Source organism: Mizuhopecten yessoensis, unplaced genomic scaffold (genome assembly GCF_002113885.1).
Source record: "Mizuhopecten yessoensis strain PY_sf001 unplaced genomic scaffold, ASM211388v2 scaffold10797, whole genome shotgun sequence".
NCBI lineage: Eukaryota > Metazoa > Mollusca > Bivalvia > Pectinida > Pectinidae > Mizuhopecten > Mizuhopecten yessoensis.
Genome location: NW_018408726.1, coordinates 118,962 through 124,442, shown reverse-complemented (window position 1 = coordinate 124,442; position 5,481 = coordinate 118,962). Strand labels below are relative to the sequence as shown.

The 5,481-nt window shown below is 36.2% G+C and overlaps 1 protein-coding gene across 1 annotated transcript in view; it reads left to right on the top strand.

Moving 5' to 3' along the window:
* Positions 1–1,419: 1,419 nt before the first annotated feature.
* LOC110462481 (somatostatin receptor type 2-like) overlaps positions 1,420–5,481 on the top strand; it is a 35,898-nt gene continuing 31,836 nt past the window's right edge. The window contains exon 1 of the mRNA XM_021516445.1: positions 1,420–1,492. The gene's annotated coding sequence lies outside the window, so the exon portion shown is untranslated. The remainder of the gene's footprint in view (positions 1,493–5,481) is intronic.

Below are 5,481 nucleotides of genomic sequence, written 5' to 3'. Positions count from 1 at the left end.
CATCAATGCAGATAACTTGGATAGGAAGATATTGACATATCCTAACCACAACACCTCACGATCTTTTTCTAGTGTCTCCGGGTTAAATTTAAGAAGTGTCAAACATTCGTTCACTGTTGATGATATACAGTGGTGATGGGAACGACGGCACAATCGATTTATATTCAAACATATCCTTCGATTCCATGCTATACAACTATTTGTTTACATAAACAACTTAAAAAAATAGCGAAACGGACTACACGCATTTGCAATGGCTTTAAAGTCGTTTGGTTGATTACACTCGACGCTTCCTAACTCTTCATCTTTACAAAAAATATCATATGCATGACCGTGTTCAAGGCGTTTTCCGAGATAAAGTGTCACGCAAGCTTTATAGTTTCAACAGCTTGCAAAATGAAAGTTTTTACCAGCTGTGCGCCTGAATTTGCTCATTCGCGATGCCTTCCATATACACTATAATGTAGCACTATAAAGTCAGCATCAGTTCCACGCTATCACAAGGAGACAAACACGAACATATCGCAGCCTCCCCAACACACACGCAAGCATCTTGCACACCGGGGAGGCCGTCCTTAAATGACCATAGTTGTTGATAGGACGTTAAACAATACTAAACCAAACCAAACCAATCAACGAAAGAAAGGTAATGTTTTGGTTTTATTTTGGTTTTTACGTCCTATTAGAAGCTTAGGTCATTTAAGGACGTGCCTCCATGTGTGTTGTTAATGCGTGTGTGTATGTGTGTTGGAGACAGGGTATGTTGGTATAATTGCCTCCTGTGAAAGCGCCGATCGGATGCCGATTGTATAGTGTTATCTCACTGAAATACCATGCCGAAAGCACCATGCACAGCATTCTGCCCGGTCACATTATGCTGAAAATAGGTGGACTTTCGTTTGTCCGGTCTTGGGACAGACCCCGTCACCTGGAAGAACGTTCAACATTAAAGCCAGGGCCCTAGGGGGAAAAGTAGTTAGAAATATTACGCTGCCAAATAATTCAATGATTACAGCGTATTTATTTTGGTCGCTTTTGTGTACCTTAGTAGAGGGCACAAACGAAAATCCCCGATTCATCAGGGGGTTCCGACATTAGTGGCATATTACAATATATAAAAGCAAATGTCTTCTTTTGTGATCCCCGACCTGCAGGAGTGATTTTATTAATGTCAAGGGAAACGACATTTAAATATTTCACGGTTGATTCTTAATTATTTTAATCACTATAAAAAGCAAATTTGAAATAGTGTATGCGATTTTCCGATCGCATGTCACAGAGAGCGTGTTTTTTCCATTCCACAGCTTTGCTCGCTCAAATACCTAGTCCAGTAGCATTCAACGACACTCCCATTCTGTATGTGGCCGCATGGTATAAAGGAGTTGAGGAACGCAGGTTCAGTTATTGATCACATGGAAACAGATATGTACAGTCGGTTGCTCTCCTGTTCATAGTGTGGTAGCAAGAAGGGAATATTACACAAGCCTGCGAAGTAAGTAAAATAATTTAATATAGTTTCTTTACCGTGAATAACAACCTGTATGAAAACTAAGTATAGGCTCATCCCGTTAAGAACGTTCTGACATTAAGATTAGGAAAGTCCTCAAAAGCTTTGAGCTCAGGGTCACTTAACTCGAACGATGTATTGCATCTGTGATGTTTCAACAACAAATTCATATATAACATCGTACAATTGTTAAAAATCCGGAATAAATGGGAAAATTTGTGGACGATTTTATTTTATTATATGTTAAACGTTTGCGAACATAAAGATATAGAAATATATGTTAAACCGATATAAAATTGTTTAGGTATTAAAAAACTAGATCAAACGCATAGGCGTTAATTTAACTCAATATTGAAATATGTGTAACCGACTGTTGTTTCGTCAGTGACTCCTCAGATACCTGTGTGAGCCCCTTTATCAAACCTGAATTTAAATTTAATTTAACAGGTTTGCAGATAAGATTAATCGGAATACCGATATTAGATATAACCTAATTCAGCACAATAAAGAAATATTGTCTAACAAGCAATTACTCATACGGACAATGCCTTTTTAAACGTTTTAATATTCTTGCGTTGTCACCTGCTTCACATTCAGGGTTTGTTGTGTTTTTCAACCAATCCACAACGTTATATAGGGCCAAACAACCCTGTAAACAAGTGACATTAACAAAACTAAATACATCAAACTTCAAACTAAAACAAAATAAAAGATGTAATAAATCCTCAAAATCAAACGATTTGATTGTAAATATAAAGATACCCTATTGTTAAGTTAAATTCAGTGTAAATAATCATAGTGTTGCACAGAAACTGAAACAAACGCTGGGCTAATAAAAAAAAGCAGGTACAACTTGTAGGAAATGACTTCAAACGAACGAAAATGTAAAAAAAACACGTCAACTTGAAAAGTAAAAGTTGCTCTGGTTTAAGTAGGTAAGCATTTTATAGGTATTTACTGCTTTGGAAAGTAACTTGAAATCTGCAACATTTAAAAAACAAAAAAAATCTACTTTAAATGGTTTGGTAAGTAAAATGCATTGCAACTGGTCTATGCTTTTCAATAAATGAAAATTTTAATTGTTGTCACATTGTCGTATCAACAGGTGGTAGCAATACAGACACTTTTGCGGCACGATATTTGTTTAAAATTAGCGCATTCAATCAAACCGTGTTTGACTTGAAAAGATTGATCACGTGAAAGAAATTGGGAAAAGAATACACCTGCTGTTACCCACTGCATGTATCGTAGGAAGCGGCAAATGTGGGAAAACCCTGCAGAATTGTGGTTCGCTTCGGGTGTCCTCTATTTGGTGACACCGAAGCGACCAAAATATATCTGCTGCACCCATTGCAATATTTGGGATCTTTCCTTTCTTTCTTCTTCGTACAACCTTTTATTTACTAGCGCCTTGCTTGGAAACACTTGCGTTTTGGCCTTAATGATGAGCGTTTGCCANGCACATGGAGGCAAATGACCTTAGCTGATAACAGGACGTTAAACAAAATTAAACCTAACCAAACAAAACAAAAACGTTGGTCTTCCTTACGTGAAATGGAACAATGTTTGATGTAGATATGAGGACAACTTCCTCTCATTTAGGGTAATCGCAACAACTGATCAACCCGTTATCGGTCCCATGCGATCGGGCGGTCCCATTTAGTTGATCTGAATATATGTATTTTGTATTGTTTACGGCCTTACAACAATTTGAGTCATTTAGGGCCAAAAGCACTGTAATAATTACCATTCACAAAACTAGAAACAGAAAGGCTGATTTAAAAAAATGGTAAAATGCATCAATAGCGAAGAATTAGTTGTACAATATACAGTATGTAATTGTAAAGACCAGGCCATGTCGGATTAAGTGGGATTGGGAAAGAAGATAGACCTGNTCTTTCTTACGTAAAATGGAACAATGTGTGATGCAGGTATGATGACAGCTTTCTCTCATTTTGGGTAATCGCAACAACTGATTAACCCGTTGTCAGTTCCATACGGTCGGGCGGTCCCATTAAGTTGATCTTAATATATGTATTTTGTATTGCTTACGGCCTAACGACAATTTTAGTCATTTAGGGCCAATAACACTGTAATAATCATCATTCACAAAACTACAAACAGAAACGCTGATTTTTAAAAATAGATGCCGAAATGCATCAATCGCGAATAATTAGTTGTACAATATACCGTATCACCATAAACATGGTCACATTTAAGGAAGACCAACCCTAGTGTTATGTATGTGATCAGTCATTTGTAGTCAAAACTTTTTCATAGTTGAATGCGCTAATTGCAAACAAACTTGTGAGATTCGATTATGTACTGTCTATTTAAAGTTTGTTTGATACAGTTTCTGTGCAGTGGATATATATATATTTATACTGAATTTATCTTTACAATTAAGATATGATATTTACAACCAATTCGTTTGCTTTTCATATATTTATACTATGTTGAACTCGTTTTAATCTTTTTGTTTGGAGTAAAATGTATTTATTGTTGTGAATGTTTTATATTGCTTTTTGGTTCCAGATAAACAATACAGATGATGAAAAACAGCAAAAGATCATACTTATATCACAAATGTTACATTTTTCGTAAGAAAGACCTACATTATTGCCATGCATCTAATCTACCAGTTACAATTATTTTATGACTCAATGCGCTGAATTCAAACATATGCGTGACATATGTATTGTGCAAATAAACAAAGTCTGCAGGTCGAGGACTGAGAAAAGAAACGAGTCTCATATTTGGCCTCGGTATTGAACGTTCGCCAAAGTTTGAGAGGCAATGAGACGTTAAACCCAAACAAAAATCATAAAGCCATTCCTAATATACCTCTCACATGAACATACAAATTAGAAAGTTCGACACCTTTTATCTATATCGAATTGAGATAGTCTTTAAAAAAAATGAAACATTTGGTTACAATTAGAAACAAAATATTGTTCAAACCAAACGTTCGATATGAACAATTGTGTGAAAATGTAGCTAACATTTACTAGTATGTACATGAATGTCCTTGTTATTATCGGAAAACACGTTCAATTGTCGTATAAACAGGCTACCTATTTGGTTCATTCTTAGATTCATTGCGTAATGGGCGGCTGTCCTATATGAAATACTCATCATTTGTTAATGAATGTAATTCCATTACCCTCCAGTGTGAATTATTTGATGTCCTATTGCGAATAAAAAATAGTTATCTTCAATCTTTCAACCTAGTGTATAGAATTTGTCGATGCGATTTACTGATCAATACCAGGACATGCTGATAACAGACGATCGTGTATTGTGGGGACCACTTATCACGTAGGCGCGGTCGTGTGATTTAACACTTACTACATATATAACATCTACATTTGTCTCTCTTGTTTACGTGTAATATTGGGACATTGGTCAGCCAACTGCGCTGATAGGTTAATTGCTTCTCAGATATTTTCGCATTTATCACATACTCCTTAGAAAGGAAATGAAGATGTATGATAAAGGGTTTAATCGCTAGCAAAAACATCCCTAGAGAATTTATCTCGGTGTTACTCAAATGTCATCATTTGCTAGCGTGTAATTTATATGAAAAACTCGAATAGCAAAGAAACCCAAACGCATCAAAAAATTCAAAGCAGTATAAAAGTTATTAAATGAATATTTGAGAATGTGTAATAAACAAAGTGCAGCAGAATATTGGATTTCACTCATGAAATATATGCCTAAAGCACATGTTTCTTCATCGATGTTTAAAGTTTTAGCTAGCTAATTCTTTTGCGCAGCAAAGTGATTGACTCTTCTGATAGAGTATTGTAGTCGTCCCACTCCTAATTTGCTGAGCGTTAAGCAGGAGTAGAAACTGCCATTTTTAAAGACTTTGGTATGTCTCGGCCAGGGGACAGAACCCAAAGCCTTCCTCACAGGGGCGAACGCTCAACAAATGGCCAAAAGTGAGGCATTGTCAAGGGAGACATTAGGAA